The sequence below is a fragment of the Canis lupus genome, chromosome 8, assembly GCF_011100685.1.
Source record: "Canis lupus familiaris isolate Mischka breed German Shepherd chromosome 8, alternate assembly UU_Cfam_GSD_1.0, whole genome shotgun sequence".
In the NCBI taxonomy this organism is placed as follows: domain Eukaryota; kingdom Metazoa; phylum Chordata; class Mammalia; order Carnivora; family Canidae; genus Canis; species Canis lupus.
Window position 1 is genome coordinate 4,066,416 of NC_049229.1, and position 21,582 is coordinate 4,087,997.

At 40.6% G+C, this 21,582-nt stretch overlaps 1 pseudogene; it reads left to right on the top strand.

Annotated features, from left to right (window-relative positions):
* The first annotated feature begins 13,612 nt into the window (after positions 1-13,612).
* Positions 13,613-14,051, top strand: LOC106559129 (annotated as a pseudogene).
* The last annotated feature ends 7,531 nt before the right edge of the window (positions 14,052-21,582 follow it).

Genomic DNA, 21,582 nt, shown 5'->3' on the forward strand with positions numbered 1-21,582 from the left:
ATGCATGTATAATATATGTATATACAATATATAATATGTAAGACTAAAATTAGAGAAAAAAATTGGAATGGATAATGACTAAGAAAATGAATCTGTGCTAATTGTTGATACCACCTATTGTTAAAGAAGTAAGGATACCAGTGGAAGGGTTATTTCTGATACAAGTATAATTATTTGAGAAAAGCAAGACAGAAAACATAAGAGAAAAAAGTGAGAGATATCAAATTTAATTATGAATCTTAAATTAGAGTCAGAAGTAAGAAGTGCAGACAAAGAGCAGTATCCTTTGTCTTCTGCACAGGAGTGTAGAGCACTTTTGATTAGGAAAAGAGACCTTGAATGCTTGTAGAGTATTCTAAGATATTGAACACATATGGCTTCAAAGTAGGATTTTTTTTCTCTTCCAAACCATATTGAAAGATAAAGGGAAAGTTCGAGTCCATATAACTAAAGAGACAATAAAGATACCTGCTGTACTTCAAAATGATTAAGACCAAGTATACCAAATATACTAGATTTCATATAAATAATTGAAACCCACCATTAACAGGCTGCTTCTGCCTAAATCTCAAGCAAAATTATTTTTTTTCAAGCAAAATTAATATGCCAAAAGCTTATAGCTAGAAAGGTTGGTCCAAGATAGGTCATTTCAAAACAGTAAAGAAAATAAAATGGAAAAAATAAAGTTGGTAAAATTAATATCAGTTCATAGAGTTGAAAACAAAGCTGATAAAGCATGATAGAAAGTTTCGATAATAAAAGCTATCAAAATCCAATTAAATGGAATTGTAAAACAATAGATGTTAAGAATACAAGAAATTTCAGGTCACCTGGGTGGCTCAGTCAGTTAAAGATCTGGCTCATGGTTTTGGCTCAGGTCATAATCTCAGGGTCTTGGGACTGAATCCCATGTAGGGCTCCACAGTCAGCATGGGGTCTGCTTGTCTCTCTCCCTCTGCTCCTCCTTTCTCTCTCTCTCTCTCTCTCTCTGATAAAAAAATAAAATCTTTAAAAAAAATTTCCCATTGTTATATTCTCCTTCACCTTACAGTAAATTGAACCAAGCACAACAAAGATTGTTTTTACTTTCATTGGTCTGTCATAGACCTTTTCTATAATTCTATGCACAGGAACTAATTATATGAACAAGACGTATATTCTTGGCTATTAATATTTCTGCAAACTTGTATGGTAGCTCAAAACTTGTTGCCAACGGCAGGAAGAGGACACACATAAAGATTACAGTTGATTCACATTGATCAGAGATGGTTAATCTTCATGTAAACTATTAAAAACATCATTGCTCAGATAATATTCTCCAGGCTTTTGGTGAAGGTGATAAGTATTTCCATGAATTCTGGTTTAGTTTAGTGTCATGGCCAAAGTGAATATTAAGGTTAGATATAAATCTCTCTTGTGTATCATGCATGATACAGGTACTAATTTTCTCATTTGGGCTAATATTAAGGTAACTAGAAAAACAATATCATTCATTCATAGTTTTTTGTTTTGGAAGCTTTTTTTGGATAGGAGAATGATAGATCCTCACAGGAGCAACCCTATTCCATTTAGGGAGAATAGAGATTCTGCAAAAGAATGACCCTGCTCCTCATATAAGAAACTTTAATTTGAAAGGGTATATGGCCCTGAAACTCATCATTTATCAAGCCCTGAGGCATGTTCTGAAAGAAGTGTGAACAAAGAGGGCCCTCCAGGGCTCTGCATAACAAAAAGACAGGGCTGGCCTGGGTTGGGGCTAAGGCGCTGATGCTACAATAGGGGAAATGTTCGGCTTCTGAATATTCGTTTAGGCTCTAAAGTCTTATAATTAATATCTGTCCTTGGGAGGGGTGTGGGGGTTTGGGGAATGGTTAACATTAATGAGAGGATATATAGACCTCCAAGTGCAGGTGCCTCCAGGAGGACAGGCCTTGAAGATGAATGCTCATCCAGACATTTCTACTAGACTTCCTGCTTCTAGAAGTCCTTGTGATTATTTACATGGGATAACCAGCATTCAGAAAGTGAGCTGTGGTGTTATTACTCTGTCTCATTGATATGGAAAGGCAGGGAGTTAGACTACTAGAGCTGGCTTTCTAACAAAAAATTAAACATTCAGAACTGGTAAAAGACACCTTAAAACAAGCAGACCAGGGCTCCCAGGAAAAATGGTGGATTCCAGGACTGGGATGGAGAAAATTACAATGAGCCTGTAATATCTCTTTCAGGGACAGTAAGAAAGGACTGAAAAAAAAAAAAAGAAAGAAAGAAAGTTGGAAATATGTTGAAAGGACAGAGAAGTCCACCTGAAGGGGCTCCCAGTGGCCAAAGCTGGAATAATTTGAGCAAGAACTTAAATGTTGATAGTATTGCATTAGAACCCATAGAACAAAATAAATGTCCATGAGTCCATATTGATATCCATAAATGACTGAGGAAATAAATAAGGGAAGAGAAATAGAAAAATGCTATTAATAAATGTAGAAGAAATGAAGGAAACAGAATAATCAGTAGGCAAGCAGCACAGCTTGATTGTTGCAGGCATGATCTTTTTCTAGATGCTAAAATTAGTGAGCAAGAGTTCCAAGAAAAACTGAATATTTGCATAGTCTCAAAGTACCTCTGCAGAAGACAATTAAGAATTACAAAGGAAAAAATATTCTCTGTGACTATAGAGAAATCTGGCAGACATCATCTTAACCAAGTGATCAAGGTTAATATAATCAGGAACAAGACATGCCAAGGTCACACACCCCCTGGTAAGAGGCACCAGAAAAGGGCGCAACACTTCTTGCTAAAAAGTGTAACTGCAGCCTCGTTATAAGAGAGCATCAGACAGGGACCCCTCGGTGGCTCAGTCGGTTAAGCATCTGCCTTCCGCTCAGGTCATGATACCGGAGTCCTGGGACTCCTTATGGAGTGCAAGACATTAAGGAAGCAGATCAACTAAATGCTGTACGGGACCCTGAGGAGGATCTTGGGAGGGAAATATCTGGTGAAATTTGAATTAGCAATCTAATTTCGTTAATAGTGTCAATGACAATGTCTTTCTTAGTAGTGATCATTGTGCTGTGGTTACATGAGATGTTAACATTAGGGAAAGGTAGACGTAGGATATAGTTCAATTCTGTACTAGTTCTGCAATTTTTTTGAAAACTTAAACTACTTTCAGGAAAAAAAAGTTAGAAATCTAAAGGAATAAACTCTTTGAATTGGCTTTTAAAAACAGCATTAATATATTAAAGCATCTACAAATAGGAAGAAGAAATTCGAAGACTTCTAAAAATACTTTTCTATTTCTTATACTTTAAGCATGTAGTTCTTTAAGGAAATTATCTTTGTAAAGCTGTAACTAAAAAGAGATTTTAACTGGGGCTTAATGAAAAGTTTTAGTAACTGTAAGAAGTAAATATAAATAACATTAAAGCTTTAATATCTGCTATGTAATTGCACACAAAAGAGCATGAAGTATTTCTAATTGAGATGTCTCTTTGGACAAATTAAACTGACTTAATAATTTTGATTTAAAAGCCGTTCTATGTCTTCTCCCTGACTTACACCATGTAAAACTGTTAACACCACATTCTACTTTATGAAAGTCTTGGGTTTATTTTCTCATGAAATGCTTAATTGAATTTCCTAAATTTCCCCCAGCACTAGTTTTGCTGGCCAAGTAAACTAAGATTACTTTACAACTGATAAAATTGCAAAATTTTGTGTTCAACTAAGTTATTTGATAATATGTCATATCCTTCTAAAAAGAGATTAATTTTATGACTCTATAAATTACTTAATGTGTCAACCTAAATTTTAGTTTCTAGATTCTCAGTTAATTTTCAGTCCTGAAGCCAATGTAAATTTGTATTAACTAATAAATAATCTTTGGACAACATAATTTTAATATACCTGTGCTCTTTAATTCTTTACACGGTAGCATCAATCACTGGGTTTAAAAGGATGTCCAAATGCCTTTGGGTTAAAAATAGATATTTATTTTTATAATGGATTTTATTTGTTACCCCAAGTTTATACTTGAGAGAAGATCTTGCCCTACATCTTTCATTTAGATTCCTGACTAGAATGTAAAGCGGTGTGTGTAGCTTGAGATTTTTGAGGTGTAGAGACTGGACTTTGGGAGGACAGACACTTGTTTAAAATAATACATGGGGTGCCTGGGTAGTTCAGTTAGTTGTTTCAGCTCAGGTCCTGATCCCACAGTCCTGGGGTTGAGCCCCTCATCCGGCTCCCTGCTCAGCAAGGAGTCTACTTCTCCCTCTGCCCCTCACTCTGCTCATGTTCTCTCTCTCTCTCTCTCTCTCTCACTCTTGCTCTCGCTCTCACTCTGGTTCTTTCTCTCTACTAAATAAATCAAATCTCTAAAATAACACATGATATAAAGAAGCCCATAGTAACTGATGGAGATATTCTGGAACAAATTTTGACTTTTCCATCATAAGAGTATCAAAGAAGAGATAAGGCTCCTAGTGTGGAAACACCAAACACTTCTCTTCCTAAGAACAGGTGCAGCACACCCAGGTACTGGATGGAGTACTGGGGGGAAGCTGCTACAGCATTTACGGGGAGTTGTTTGGCAATACTTATTTTAAGTGGTCTATTGAATGTGCTGGTCATTGTGGGGTGCACATCACAGGGAAAAAATATGATATTTCTTTTTTTTTTATTGGAGTTCAATTTGCCAACATATAACATAACACCCAGTGCTCATCCCGTCAAGTGCCCCCCTCAGTGCCCATCACCTAGTCACCCCAACCCCCTGCCCACCTCCCTTTCCACCACCCCTTGCTCATTTCCCAGAGTTAGGAGTCTCTCATGTTCTGTCACCCTCACTGATATTTCCCACTCATTTTCTCTCCTTTCCCCTTTATTCCCTTTCACTATTTTTTATATTCCCCAAATGAATGAGACCATATAATGTTTGTCCTTCTCTGATTGACTTACTTCACTCAGCATAATACCTTCTAGTTCCATCCACGACGAAGCAAATGGTGGGTATTTGTCGTTTCTAACGGCTGAGTAATATTCCATAGACGACATCTTCTTTATCCATTCACCTTTTTTTTTTTTTAAGATTTTATTTATTTATTCATGAGAGACATAGAGAGAGAGAGAGGCAGAGACACTGGCAGAGATGCTCCCTGCATGGAGCTTGACATGGGACTCGATCCGGAGTCTCCAGGATCAGGCCCTGGGCTGAAGGCGGCGCTAAACCGCTGAGCCACCCAGGCTGCCCTCCATTCATCTTTTGATAGGCAATGAGGCTCCTTCCACAGTTTGGCTATTGTGGACATTGCTGCTATAAACTTCGGGGTGCAGATGTCCCGGCGTTTCACTGTATCTGTATCTTGGGGTAAATCCCCAGCAGTGCAATTGCTGGGTCGTAGGGCAGGTCTATTTTTAACTCTTTGAGGAACCTCCACATAGTTTTCCAGAGTGGCTGCACCAGTTCACATTCCCACCAACAGGGCAAGAGGGTTCCCCTTTCTCCACATCCTCTCCAACATTTGTGGTTTCCTGTCTTGTTAATTTTCCCCATTCTCACTGGTGTGAGGTGAGAAACCAAGGTTTGAAACCAAGCACTGTACAGTGGCCCTGCCTTATGCGCGGAAGGGTCATTCCAAGACCCCCAGTGGGTGCCTGAAAACCACAGATAGAACCAAACCCTCTATACTGCATTTTATCCTGTATCTACATACCTGTGATAAAGTTTAGTTTATAAATTGGGCACTGTAAGATATTTATAACAATGATAACATAGGACAATTACAACAGTATGCTGTAATAAAAGTTATGTGAATGTGGGAAAAAAAATGATTTGTATTTGTATAATGATTTGATTTGTATTTCCTTGATGGCAAGTGATGCAGAGCATTTTCTCATGTGCTTGTTGGCCATGTCTATGTCTTCCTCTGTGAGATTTCTGTTCATGTCTTTTGCCCATTTCATGATTGGATTGTTTGTTTCTTTGCTGTTGAGTTTAATAAGTTCTTTATAGATCTTGGATACTAGCCCTCTATCTGATAGGTCATTTGCAAATATCTTCTGCCATTCTGTAGGTTGTCTTTTAGTTTTGTTGACTGTTTCTTTTGCTGTGCAGAAGCTTTGTATCTTGATGAAGTCCCAATAATTCATTTTTGCTTTTGTTTCCCTTGCTTTCACAGATGTATCTTGCAAGAAGTTGCTGTGGCCAAATTAAAAAGGGTGTTGCCTGTGTTCTTCTCTAGGATTTTGATGGATTCTTGTTTCACATTTAGATCTTTCATCTATTTTGAGTTTATCTTTGTGTATTGTGTAAGAGAATGGTCCACTTTCATTCTTCTGCATGTGGCTGTCCAATATTCCCAGCACCATTTATTGAAGAGACTCTTTTTTCCAGTGGAGAGTCTTTCCTGTTTTGTCAAATATTAGTTGACCATAGAGTTGAGGGCTCATTTCTGGATTCTCTATTCTGTTCCATTGATCTATGTGTCTGTTTTTGTGTCAGGACCACACTGTCTTGATGACCATGGCTTTGTAGTACAACCTGAAATCTGGCATTGTGATGCCCCCAGCTCTGGTTTTCTTTTTTACTATTCCCCTGGCTATTCAGGGTCTTTTCTGATCCCACACAAATCTTAAGATGATTTGTTCCAACTCTCTGAAGAAAGTCCATGGTATTTTGAGAGGGATTGCATTAAATGTGTAAATTGCCCTGGGTAACATTGACATTTTCACAACATTAATTCTTCCAATCCAGGAGCGTGGAATATTTTTCCATCTCTTTGTGTCTTCCTCAATTGCTTTCAGAAGTGTTCTGTAGTTTTTAGGGTGTAGATTCTTTACTTCTTTGGTTAGGTTTATTCCTAGGTATCTTATGCTTTGGGGTGCAATTGTAAATGGGATTGACTCCTTAATTTCTCATTCTTCAGTCTCGTTGTTAGTGTATAGAAATGCCACTGATTTCTGGGCATTGATTTTGTATCCTGCCACACTGCTAAATTGCTATATGAGTTCTAGCAATCTTGGGGTGGAGTCTTTTGGGTTTTCTAGGTACAGTATCATGTCATCTGCAAAGAGGGAGAGTTTGACTTCTTCTTTGCCAATTGGAATGCCTTTTATTTCCTTTTGTTGCCTGATTGCTGAGGCTAGGACTTCTAGTACTATGTTGAATAGCAGTGGTGAGAATGGACATCCCTGTCATGTTCCTGATCTTAGGGGAAAGGCTCCCAGTGTTTCCCCATTAAGAATGATATTTGCTGTGGGCTTTTCGTAGATGGCTTTTAAGATGCTGAAGAATGTCCCCTCTATCCCTACACTCTGAAGAGTTTTTATCAGGAATGGATGCTGTATTTTGTCAAATGCTTTCTCTGCATCTACTGAGAGGATCATATGGTTCTTTTTTCTCTTGTTGATATGATCTGTCGCATTGATTGCTTTATGAGTGTTGGTCCAGCCTTGCATCCCAGGGATAAATCCCACTTGGTCATGGTGAGTAATCTTCTTAATGTATTGTTGGATCCTATTGGCTAGTATCTTGTTGAGAATTTTTGCATCTGTGCCCATCAAGGACATTGGTCTATAATTCCCCTTTTTGGTGGGGTCTTTGTCTGGTTTTGGAATTAAGGTGATGCTGGCCTCATAGAATGAGTTTGGAAGTACTCCATCTCTTTCTATCTTTCAGAGCAGCTTTAGTAGAATAGGTATGTTTTCTTCTTTAAATGTTTGATAGAATTCCCCTGGGAAGCCATCTGGCCCTGGACTATTGTGTCTTGGGAGGTTTTTGATGACTGCTTCAATTTCCTCCCTGGTTATTGGCCTGTTCAGGTTTTCTATATCTTCCTGTTCTAGTTTTGGTAGTTTGTGGTTTTCCAGAACTGCATCCATTTCTTCTAGATTGCCTAATTTATTGGTGTATAATATGCTCATAATATGTTTTTAAAATTGTATTTCCTTGGTATTGGTGATGATCTCTTCTTTTTCATTAGTGATTTTATTAATTTGAGTCTTTTCTCTTTTGTTTTTAATAAGGCTGGCTAATGGCTTATCTATCTTATTAATTCTTTCAAAGAACCAACTCCTGGTTTTGTTGATCTGTTCCACAGTTCTTCTGATCTCTATTTCATTGAGTTCTGCTTGAATCTTTATTAACTCTCTTCTGCTGGGTGTAGGTTTAATTTGCTGTTCTTTTTCCAGTTCCTTTAGGTGCAAGGTTAGCTTTTGTATTTGAGTTTTTTCCAGTTTTTTGAGGGATGCTTGTATTGCAATATATTTCCCTCTCAGGACTGCTTTTGCTGTATCCCAAAGATTTTGTTTGGGATACAGCAAAAAAACAGTTGTATCTTCATTCTCATTAGTTTCCATGAATCTTTTTAATTCTTCTTTAATTTCCTGGTTGACCTTTTCATCTTTCAGCAGGATGGTCTTTAACCTCCACGTGTTTGAATTTCTTCCAAATTTCTTCTTGTGATTTAGTTCTAGTTTCAAAGCATTATGGTCTGGAAATATGCAGGGGACAATCCCAATCTTTTGGTATTGGTTAAGACCTGATTTGTGACCCAGTATGTGGTCTATTCTGGAGAAAGTTTCATGTGCACTTGAGAAGAATGTGTATTCAGTTGCGTTTGGATGTAAAGTTCTGTGAATATCTGTGAAATTCATCTGGTCCAGTGTATCATTTAAAGCTCTCGTTTCTTTGGAGATGTAGTGCTTAGAATATCTGTCATTTACAGAAAGCGCTCTGTTGAAGTCTCTCAGTATAAGTGTATTATTATCTAAGTATGTCTTAACTTTGGTTATTAATTGATTGATATACTTGGCAGCTCCCACATTAGGAGCATAAATATTCATGATTGTTAGGTCCTCTTGTTGGATAGATCCTTTAAGTATGACATAGTGTCCCTCTTCATCTCTTACTACAGTCTTTAGGATAAACTTTATCTGATATGAGGATTGCTACCCCTGCTTTCTTTTGAGGACCATTTGAATGGTAAATGGTTCTCCAACCTTTTATTTTCAGGCTGTAGGTGGCTTTAGGTCTAAAATGAGTCTCTTGGGACGCCTGGGTGGCTCAGCAGTTGAGTATCTGCCTTCAGCTCAGGGCGTGATCCTGGAGTCCGGGATCCAGTCCCACATCGGGCTCCCTGCATGGAGTCTGCTTCTCCCCCTGTCTATGTCTCTGCCTCTCTCCCTGTGTCTCTCATGAATAAATAAATAAAGCTTTTAAAAAATAAATAAAATGAGTCTCTTGTAGAAAACAAATAGATGGGTCTTGCTTTTTTTTTTTCTTTAAGATTTTGTTTATTTATTCACGAGAGACACAGAGAGAGAGAGAGAGACAGAGACACAGGCAGAGGGAGAAGCAGGCTCCATGCAGGGAGCCTGACGTGGGACTCCATCCCAGGTCTCCAGGATCAGGCCCTGGGCTGAAGGTGGCACTAAACTGCTGAGCCACCTGGGCTGCCTGGGTCTTGCTTTTTTATCCAGTCTGAAACCCTGCGCCTTTTCATGGGATCATTAAGCCCGTTCACGTTCAGAGTTACTATTGAAAGATGAATTTAGTGTCATCATAATACCTATTCAGTCCCTGTTTTTGTGGATTGTTTCCTTGGACTTCCTCTTTCTTTTTTTTTTTTTAATTTTATTTATTTATGATAGACACACAGTGAGAGACAGAGACATAGGCAGAGGGAGAAGCAGGCCCCATGCACCGGGACCCCGACGTGGGATTTGATCCTGGGTCTCCAGGATCACGCCTTGGGCCAAAGGCAGGCGCTAAACCGCTGCACCACCCAGGGATCCCTGGACTTCCTCTTTCTTTTACAGAGTTCCCCTTAATACTTCTTGCAGAGCTGATTTGGTGATCACATATTCTTTCAGTTTCTGCCTATCTTGGAAACTCTTTATCTCTCCTATTCTGAATGAGAGCCTTGCTGGATAGAGTATTATTGGCTGCATGTTCTTCTCATTTAGGATCCTTCTCATTTAGGCCCTTTCTGGCCTGCCAGGTCTCTGTGGAGAGGTCTGCTGTTAACCTAATACTTCTCCCCATATAATTTAGGGATCTCTTGTCTCTTGCTGCTTTAAGGATCTTCTCTTTATCTTTGGAATTTGCAAGTTACACTAATAAATGTCAGAGTGTCGAATGGTTTTTATTGAGTTTAGGGGGGGTTCTCTCTGTCTCCTGGATTTGAATGCCTATTTCTCTCCCCAAGTTAGGGAAGTTCTCAGCTATGATTTGTTCAAATACACTCTCTGGTCCTCTGTCCCTTTTGGCGTCCTCTGGAACCCCAATTAAACATAGATTTTTTTCCTTCTGAGGCTGTCATTTATTTCCCTTAACCTTTCCTCATGATCTTTGTTTTTCTCTTTTTTCCTCAGCTTCCTTCCTTGCCATCAATTTGTCTTCTATGTCATTCACTTGTTCTTCTACTTCATTAACCCTCGTCATTAGGACCTCCAGTTTGGATTGCATCTCATTTAATTGATTTTCAATTTCGACCTGATTAGATCTAAATTCTGCAGTCATGAAGTCTCTTGAGCCCTTTATGCTTTTTTCCAGAGCCACCAGTAGCTTTATAATTGTGCTTCTGAATTGGCTTTCTGACATCGAATTGTAATCCAAATTCTGTAACTCTGTGGCAGAGAGGACTGTTTCTGATTCTTTCTTTTGTGGTGAGTTCTTTTTTCTAGTCATTTTGCTTAGTGAAGAGTGGCTAAAATGAGTTGTACTGGAAAAAGGAAGAAAAAAAAAGAAAAAACAAAACAACAACAAAAACAAAAAAGAACAAAAACAAAAAAAAACAAGGAGGGGTATCCTCTGGTTGTATATACTATAAATCGCTGGACTTTCCTGGAGCTTTCCAGCGCTGCTTGGTCAAGAACTTGCTCTTCCCCTGTCCTTCCAGCTGGTCTTCTGGGGGAGGGACCTGCTGTGCAGATTCTCAGATGTGTGCACCTGGGGGAGATGCCCCACCCCCTGCCGGGTACCGGCTCAGTGGGAGCTGTTTACCCCGTGAGGCCCCCGTTCCCTGGTGGCGCAGACCCTCCCAGGCACAGGGTGACACCAGGAGAGACAACAGCAGTGTTGGCGGCCAGCTCCCCAGCCCTGGAGTCAGCTCCCGCAGTAACTCCCGCAGCTACCCGTTCGCAGGGGCCTGGATGCTCCGGGGGTGGGGGCGCCGATCTGCACAGCTCGGGGGTGCCTGGCGGCAGGAGCGTCCTCACTGTCCTGTCCTCCTGGCCTCTGCCTGTCCAGGGGGGAGTGCCGGATCCAGGGCTGTGTCCCCCAGGGCCCTGGACCCCGGGGCCAGCGCCTCCCAAGCTGCTCCCGGGCGTGCAGCCCCCTCTGCCCGGAGCCACCGCCCGAGCTCCCCCAAGCTGCTCCCGGGTCCAGCCGTGTGTGCTGCAGCTCTTCAGGGAGCTCGGCCGCGGGGTGTGGGCGCTCTCCCCGGGGCGCAGGTCCTCTGTTGGTGCCCCCCCGGGAGCCTGAGGGCATCCCCGCCCTCCTGGGGTCCTGCTCCACCTCCCTGCGAACCCCTTTCCTCCCGGGAAGGTCGGTGCAGCTCCTGCGTCTCCGGGACGGGGCTCTCCTGTCCTGGGGACACTCGCCCCGGCCTCAGCCCGGCTCCTCGCGGGGCCCCTCCCCCTTGGAGGCCTTTGTTTCTTTACTTCTTTTTCCCCGTCTTCCTACCTTGATAGAAGCGCGAACTCTTCTCACTGTAGTGTTCCAGCTGGGGTCTCTTTAAATCTCAGATCAAATTCGTAGGTCTTCAGGATGATTTGAAAGTCATCAAGGTAAGTTGGTGGGGACGGGTGACTCGGGGACCCTACTCCTCCGCCATCTTGCCCCGCCCTCCCCGAAAACACATGATATTTCCTGACCACATTAACTTTCCACCAGGCTACATGGAGTCTCCATTCTCTCACTCTGATGAACTCTTGGGTGGATGCAATAGCTTCTCCCATCCTTTTCAGTCATTAGTTGAATAGTTTCATTTTTCTGGGTATGAACAGGTTTGGTCCAGTTTCATATCAAAACTTTAATCTCATCCACTTTAGACCTTCTCCCCAACCCCAGCCTCCCTTCTGACTCAGGCTCAGAAACCTGAAACCCAGAAAGGGGGTCTTGGTCAGCTTTTCACTATTTGTTCCTTGCTCTCTTCCTCTATTTCTTCCTGACTCACTCTGTAACCTCTGGCTCCCTGACGGCTGGTGCTGAAGGAGCAGGACAAGCAAAGGGTGGAAAGGGTCTTCAGTGATGGGAATTGGCAATGTTGCTTTGGTACCCTTTGGGTGTGACCAGCATCCAAATGCTGTCCTTTTATGAGATGATTTTGGGTTTTGTTGGAGGTGAACATTCACCTGAACGTTTCTGACCCCTCCAACATTCTCCCATTGACCATTTATGACTCTTAACACTTAGACCTTGGCACTCTGCTTCCCTCCCCATGCCAATGCCCCCAGTCTGTTCTTGGTGGGATCTTTGGCAATTCAAGCTCTTTCATAGGGCCTGCATCCAGTCACAGGAAACACAGACCTTTGTTCCACAATTGGAGGAGGTACAGCTGCTCCTATGTGACCTACAGGGGCAGCTTTGCCACAGATCGTGGCCTTAGGATGTTTGAACAGCAGTGACTCAGGCACTAGTTTCTCCATCTCCAAATTCCATGGGAAATACAACAAGCTCTGAGTGGCTCTTCTAAATCCCTTCATTTAGTTTAAACTAAGAGGGCAAAAAGCTCTGGAAAGGAGATAGAGGACAGGGCTGACAACTCCATTCCCCCACTCTCTGAAGAACCCTTCTAACCTTCACCCCTTCAGGAATTCCCAGCCTTGTCTTATGTAAGCTGTAGGCGAGGCTAACGGTAGAGAGAAAACCAGTACAGGTATCCCTCATTTTTTGAAAGTTCACATTACAGCACCTCACTTTTGTGAAAGACCTACCTTATTAGCACCCGTTTCCACTAAATGACAGAACTAGGTGGTCTGGTACTTAGTTTGGTCTTTAGGACCTTTGCTGATAATCTAAGCCAAGAAGAAAAGCCACATCTAATATCCTGTTACCCTATGAAAATTTAAAATATGCATTTCCTTGAGCACAACAATTCTACTTCTCTGCATTTATTTTATAGGTATATACACACATATAGAAAGACATATGTACAAAGATATTCATTATAGAGATGCCTGGCTGGCTCAGTTGGTAAAACATCTGACTCTAGATCTCAGGGACATGAGTTCAAGTCCCAAGTTGTACATAGAAATTACTTTTAAAAGAAAAAATATTCTCAGGGTTCCTGGGTGACTCAGTCAGTTAAGTGTTTACCTTTGCTCAGGTCATGATGCCAAGGTCCTGGGATTGAGCTTCATGTGGGGCTCCCTGTTCAGCAGGGAGCCTGCTTTACCCTCTCCCTCTGCTAGTGTTCTTTCTCTTTTTCATAAATAAATAAATAAAATATTTTTAAAAAGATATTCACTATAGCTCTATCTGTAAAATCAAGAGTTTCAAAACAATATGAATGTCTATTGATAGAGAATATATTATAGTATTCAATAGAATATTATGTAGGTGTTAAAAGGAAAGAGGTAGCTTGCAACTGGCATATGGGCTGCCCATATGCCATCTAGACTGAGGAATGCCTGGAAACTTCAGGGCCACCTGAGCCACAGCCACGTCAGCAAGCCCCCAGAAACACCCAGGAGGCCAAGGTAACACTGGTGGCATGCATTACCACTTGATCAACTTTGACAAATATCACCCAGGTTACCTCGGAAAAGCTGGTATGAGGCATTACCACTTAGAGAGGAGCCAGAGCTTCTGCCAATCTGTCAACCCCAACACACTGTGGACTTTAGTTAGTGAGCAGACACGGTTAAATACATCCAAAAACAAGACTGGAGCTGCTCCTATCACTGACATGGTGCAGTCAGGCTATGACAAAGTTTTGGAGAAGGGAAAGCTCCCCAAATAGCCTGTCATAATGAAGGTCAAGTTCTTCAGTAGAAGAGCTGAGAAGATTAAGGGGATTGGGGGGCACTGTGTCCCAGTAGCTTGAAGACACATGGAGGGATGTTCACTAAATGCTAACAAGTGCAAACAAACAAGCAAAACAGAAAACAACAACAACAACAGAAAGGCAGCTTTAACTTACCAATACAGAATGATGATATCTGATCTCCAAGATATAACTTTAAATGGAAAAAAGATTAACATGCAAAAAGTTGTGCAACAAATAGCCTACGTGTAAGTTGGTAAGAGTACAGAATATCATTGAAAAGATAAATAAGAATTTGATCCCAGAATTTGTCACTGAAAGGGAAAAATAGGGACTAAGTAAAAAGGCGATTTATTTTTCACTGTATATAGTTCTGTTTTCATTTTTTTTACCATGTACATCTATTACCTTTTTAACATATAAATTTATAGCTTCCCCTTCTGTCCTTTGCTAAGCTGTCCCTTGTAAGATTCTGCACTCTATTTAAGAAGAAATCTTTTGATTGTGAACCCTGTTTATTTTCCTACCCTCTCAACCTAAGCCAGGTAATGTAGAAAGAAGTCCCAGAGTCCACTCCTCCCCTCTATCTAAAAGCCCAGGTTCTAGGACAATTATAACCAACCCCGTTGGTGGGTTCCCTTGGTGCCTTCCAGAATTCTACAGATCTATGTATCCCTAAGTTCCCCCACCCCCCGCCCGCATAATTTGTCACTCCAGAAGGCAAAGAGAAGGAAAGAAAGTAGAGGAGGTCCTTATAATCACTCGCTCCAAGGGTGTCCAACTCTTAACTCTCCAGGCCTGGGTCATTGTCCATTGGTGACTTTACTGTAGGTTCTGACTGCCGGAATAATCCTTTCTTCCTCTCCCTAGGAAGGAAGTTAGAGGCTAGAGGAGTAGACTATGAAGCCAACCCTTGCTTCTAGTCTTGGCTCTGTCTTCAGTTAGCGACAAGCGCCTGTTGGTAACAGCACATTGTCACAGAAACCCACCCCGGCCAGGCAATATGCCAGGTGTCTTATATACGTTACTCATCTGATCTTCACATTGACTCCATGAAATAGGCACCATTATTAACTCTGTTTTAGGGATAAGTTGATGACCTTGCCCAGGGTCATGTGGCAGAGCTGTCTTGTACTCTCATCCCTTATTTATATGACACAAGACTTCTGGGCTAAGCAGGAGAGTCCCAGATCTAATATTTGGGAGGCCCTTGGTGACAGAGAAGGGAGACAAGGCCCAGGCTCTAGGGGTCATAACATTAAAGCCTTGACATCATTTGAGCTGGGAAGGACCAGGGAAAGCTTAACGGCTCAGCCCAGATGTCGGTCGTGCCTCTGACACTTCTGACTCTCAGCTCACAATGCCATCTTAGCGTGTTTAAGAGTGTTTGGATGGCTTTTCCTTTCTTTTCCCACAAGGTCTGCAGCAGATCTCTGCCTCCTCCTAAGTCTGCCACCTGCCCCACCGTGAGGCCTCTACCCTCAAGCATGCACCCCAGCTTTGTGGAGATATTTGAGGCAATCTCTTGCAAAGTGCTTCAAGTTCCTCCTCCCCTGAATTTTTCTGTGAATTTCTCTGATTCTCCAGGCAGAATGAAGTGCTCCTTCCTCTGTGACATTTGGCACCTCTCATTCTGTAAGGAAGACCCTAGAGATCATTCCTTACATCACAGTGAATTCTGACTTGTTTGTTTTTGTCTTCATCAGATTATGAGATAATTGAAGGAAGAGACAGGGCTGTGTTTATCATTCTATCACTGGCAAATGAGCACAGGTTCCCATACACAGCACACCCTCCATCATTGTGGCAGGGTTTCGTGCATCATAAAAGCTGTGTAACATGTATGTCTTAGAAGGATCATTCTGGCAGCAACATGGAGTGTGAAATGAGAGGAAAAGAGAGACAAGAACAGCTAAAATGCCATGATGCAGGCCCCACCTGGGATCTGATTAGGTCAGTGAAATTAGGAGGAGGGATCAACAGTAGATACAGGAGATTGGAAACACTAGAAATTCCTGGAATTAATTTGATTTTGAGGGTAAGGAAGGTGGAGATTTCTATATTGATGTTGTGGTCCCTGGTTTGGGCATTGGATGGATATGGTTGCCATGGACTGAGATAAGTAAACTGACAATAAAATATCGAGTTCAGTTTTAGCTAGGTTGATTTTGAAGTTAACTTTTCAGTAGAAAATTAGCTATTTGGATTTAAAACAGAAGAGAGGATTGGGTTAATACATTTGGAAGGCACCAGTATCTTCACAAATAATCATATCAGTAAGAATTTTAAGCCAGAAGAAAGCAAAGTTATGAAGAAGGAAGAAATTATATATTTGATTTAAAAAAAAGAGACCCTTAGGAAAAAGTTTTTTGTTGCCTTTCTCCTTTATTGGATAGTCTGCCATTCCTACCAGGTTCTGGCATAAATCATCTAAAACTATGAGAAATGGGTGCCTCCCACGTGAAACAGCTCTTCAGGCACCCGGTGCTATTCCCTTCCCTGGACAGAAGATACCAGACAGTAACCCAGAGCTCTAGTGGAAAAAGCACTTCTCAATAGAGACTCAAAGGATCTCCTTCACAAAAGGAAGGAAGGCAGATTCTGATAAACCGAATAAGCATTAACACTGAAAAGGTTTTTCTGTCTATAAACGTGAAGAAAAAGAAAGGATATTTTAAATAAATCCTGGTAGACAGTGTGGCTACTTTGCAACAATAATACAATACAGCAGTCAGCGGGTTGTCCCAGACACTTTGTGTACCCTGGATGCAGTGAGCTTTAATATTTACTCAAATAAAAAAAAAAAAAAATATATATATATATATATATATATTTACTCAAATAACTTAAATTCCGGTCTTAGTAAATCTGTCTACAATTAGATCCATCATTTGGAAGTTGCTGGGACAGACTTTTCCCATTAGTGAGTGTTATCTTGGTTCTAGTACAAAAAAGGCTCAAAGAGTATTTGGCCTTGGTCAGAATGGACCATCACCACCAACAAAATGCTTGTCATATTTTTTTTCATGCACAAGACAGAACACTTGAATTTCTAGAATCTGAAGGTAAAGAAGTAGAAGAGGTGTGGGAAAACAGTGTACATAACTTTTTGCATCTCTAATATTCATTTATTTCTCCATCTTCCACGAAGGGAAGTCATCAGTTAAGAGGAGAAGGATCCTGACTAGCTAAGAAAACTCTGAAAACTGCAGAATTTTGAAGCACAAAGAAACAAGGTCGTGGGCTCTCTTTGTCATGAATCATGGATGAACTACTGAAAATCAACTCATCTCTTGGAACTGTTTGTAAAAAGTTAAGGACAGGCTAATTAAGGAGAAATTTTTATTTTTTTAATTTTTTAAAAAATTTTAAAAAGATTTATTTATTTATGATAGACACACAGAGAGAGAGAGAGAGAGAGAGAGAGAGAGGCAGAGACACAGGAGGAGGGAGAAGCAGACTCCATGCAGGGAGCCTGACGCGGGACTTGATCTCCGGTCTCCAGGATCACGCCCTAGGCCAAAGGCAGGCGCTACACCACTGAGCCACCCAGGGATCCCCAAGGAGAAATTTTTTAAAAGATTTTATTTATTTATTTGAGAACGAGCAAGCACAAGCAGGGGGAGGGGGGGCGGGGGGGGGGGGGAGAAGCAGACTCCCCACTGATAGGGAGCTCAACGTGGAGCTCAATCCCAGGACTCTGAAATCATGACCTGAGCTGAAGGCAGATGCTTAACTGACTGAGTCACCCAGGTGCCCCCAAGGAGAAATTTTAAGGAAATTTTAAATAGCCAACATGCATGACCTTAATTTTATTAATGTAGTATCAGTAGACAAAGTAGCAAAACTTGAAGGAAGGCGAAACTGATGCACCAACAGATGAGATTTTGGCAGAAAACAAGATGTGACAACAAATGGGTATTGTTCAATTGTGAGAATTTTCAGAAGCAGATCATTTCACCAGCAGAACAGAATAAGCAACAATATCTGGGAAGAAATGGCAAATAGTGTGCCATGGACAAATGCTGGAATGGCACTCCAAGAACTGTTATTTCTTTTAAATTACAAGTTTCTCTTAAAGTCTCATGCAAAACAATTCAAGTATTCTTAGAGCCAGCCCACACAGGGACACACTCAGCTTGAGCGGCCAATATTTTCCTGCAAAAGAGATCTCTCCCTCTATAAGGCTGAGACGACCTCCAGCATGCAGCATGTTATATTCCGCATACACAAGGAATGGTTTTTGCTATGTTTGTCCCACTTTACAAAAAAAAGGGGAAGGGATAAAGCTAAACATATTGTTTTGCAATTCAATTACTCACACAGTATCTGGTTATATGGATACTATAGGTTACTAAACCTTTTCCATTGTTATACATTCAGGTTGTTTCTATATTCTGCTATTGTGACAATGCTGCAGTGAATAACCTTGTGTGTGTGTGTGTGTGTGTATATATATATATATATATATCTTTCCATGTTACTGTAGGATAAATTCTAAGAACAGAGATTAGGAGTCACATGTTAGTCCTATACATTTTGACACAAAATAATTGAGTATATATTTGCTTTAAATTCTTTAAGGATTTTGCATTTGAAATATTCTTTGTTTATATAAGAACTTTGCTGCTATAAATGTAAGTGGTTTTATTTCATTCGCCCCAATACCTTAGTTTTGATTAATTAAGAATTATGCAAACTTTCTAATAGTATGCTAAGGAACACATAAAATGTGTATTTTTATTTCACTTTTCTTTAAGAAGTATTTAAAAAACAAGACTATTAAAACAATGACAGAGATATGATCTGTCATTTGGTATTAAGTTTTTAGTCTATTATATCTTGTAATTTTCAATGTAAAAAGACAAATAACAGCTTTAGTTATAGATGCATTAATTAAGTGATTCTCCAGTGAGGACTTGTAATAAACTCTAATATTTCCCGATTGAGGATCTCAAACATTTTTTGCTAACTTCAATTTTCCAAAGCTGTACAAGGGTGGTTTAAAATTAAGTGAATAAAAAAAATTAAGTAAATAAATTTAGGAGAGATCCAGATCCAGAATTACTGGCATTGAGTGTTTAAATAAAAGCTGACACTATACAAATATAGTCAACGGTCCTCAACACAGTAATAAAATTACTTTCGGTAATTAAAGCATATTATCCTATAGTAAATCCAAAAAATTCCTCTATTACATTTACAAAAAGATGACTTTTCTAATAGTACTCTTGAAAGAAGATGCTGAAGAAATCACAGAAATGGGCGGGCAGGTATGTGAATGCAACAGTGTAAAAATATTCAATCGCTTAAATTAATCTGTCCTTGCACAACAAATGCAAAACCGAAATCATGTTATTTCATACATAAATTTCATTAAAGAAGATTGAGGAGCTAAGCTTTTTTTTTAAGACTTTATTTATTTATTCATTCATAAGAGACACAGAGAGACAGGCAGAGACACAGGCAGAGGGAGAAGCAGCCTCCCCATGGGGAGCCCGATGTGGGACTCGATCCTGGGATCCAAAATACCGGGATCATGACCTGAGCCAAAGATAGATGCTCAACCACTGAACCACCCCAGTGCCGTGAGGGACTAAACTTTTAAATGGAAGAAATCACAGTAAAAGTTTAAGTTTTAAAATATTCAAAACTTCTACATGTCAAAAACTCATAAATAATAAAATAGTCTGATATTGGTAGAGAAATAGAATAGTATAACCATTGGAATAGACAGTCAGGAAACAGACCCAGGTGTATATGGGAAACTAATAAATGATTAAGATAGCATTTTAAATCAATAAGGCAGGAATGGGCTCTTTGGGGAAACTGACCACTGAATGGAAAAATCAGTAGAGTTAGATCCTTACCTCATATCATATGTACAAATAAGTCCAAATGGATTAAATATTTAAATGTGAAAAAATCCTAGATATGGTAGGTCAAAACAGAAAAATATTTGTATAATCTTGACACAGGCAAGGAATTTCTGAGTATAAACTAAACTCCCAAAATCACAAAAGAAAAGATGTATAGACTTGATTGTAACAAAATTTAAAACTAGTTCTTATTAGAAAATAGGTACAGTGAAAAGACAAATAACCAACTACTGACACATGTAAGTGTTAGCCATTACTAAATAGGAAGGTCATTCGCATGAGTGCTCACAGCAAGTTAAAAGGAAATACAACAGGGGAGCCTGGGTGGCTCACTCAGTTAAGTGTCTGACTCTTGATTTCAGTTCGTCGTGATCTCGGGGTCATGAGATCCAGCCCTGTATGGGGCTCTGCAAGAGGAGTCTGCTTGAGATTCTCTCCCTCTCCCCTTACCCACCATGTGCTCTCTCTCTTTCTCACTTTCTTTCTCTCAAATTAAAAAAAATTTTTAAAAAAAAGGAGATGCAAAATCATTCCAGTTTCCATGCACACGTATTTGCTGGGTGTATGCTAAGTGCCAGTCATGGTCCAAGGCACTGGTGATACACGACTTGTTAAGACTTTGGACTTTATGTTCAGTAGGGTACCATTAAAGCATTTTAAAGGGTTCAGGGAGGCTCATGCTCGGAATTGAATTTTAGAACAATAGTGCTGGCTGTTGTGTGGAGAACCAACTGGAGGGTCATTAAGTGAGTGGATATGAAGATTGGAAAACCAATTGAAAGGTTGTGACAATAGTCCTGGTGGTGATGATGGCAGTTTATGGGGCTAATCATGGGATGTGGGGGTAGTGAGAGAAGAATGCTGTGCACTGGTTAGATGGTAAACTAGATAAGACCTTGTGGATTGCATATGGGGATTGACAGACACAGGAAGAAAATATGCCTCCCAAATTTCTGGCTTGAGCAACTGGGAGAAAGTGGTGCCACTTTACTAAGATGAGGAAGCCAGGTGGAGGAGAAGAGGGTAGAGGGAAGATAATGAGTTCAATTGCTGACCTGTTGAATCTTCAGTCATGTGGAACATCTAAGTGGACAGGTCCAGAGTACCGCTTAGTAGAGAAATCTGGGCTAGAGAGTGATATATCCCAAGTGTCTTGTGTTTCAGTATCTGGGAATAGATTTAGGCCCATTATCATTATTCCCCAAGTTTCATGTGGTCAGATCTACCATCTATATGATAGGAATTCTAGTCTCCTGTACTAACTGTCTTCAAAAATTTCTAGGAATTCTCATGGGACACTTATAAGTGTCCAAGAATTGAACCTATCCTCAGTTTTCAGGGTTAGAACTGTTCTCCTTACCCATCTCTACCACATGTATGTCTGGCTGAATGGGAAATTCACAACACACAATGCTGAGAACACGGAAACACCAAGGGCCACACTGCAACACCATCCATGCTCGGGTTACAACGAGGTTTTGAGCTTGTCCATTTCAGAGTCCCCTGCCTCTCTCTCCTGCAGCACATATACTCTGGAAAGGTGATCAGATAAAAAGGAATTCCAGTGTCACCTACTAATCTCCTCCTAGACCCAGCCCTCCCCTCTGATCTGAGGCACCAGTACTGATCCCGTTCCTCTTTGCCTAACTCCAATCTGTATAGTGAATTCTCTTCTGGCCTCCTTGGTGTCTGTCCCTGCAACCTGCCTCCTT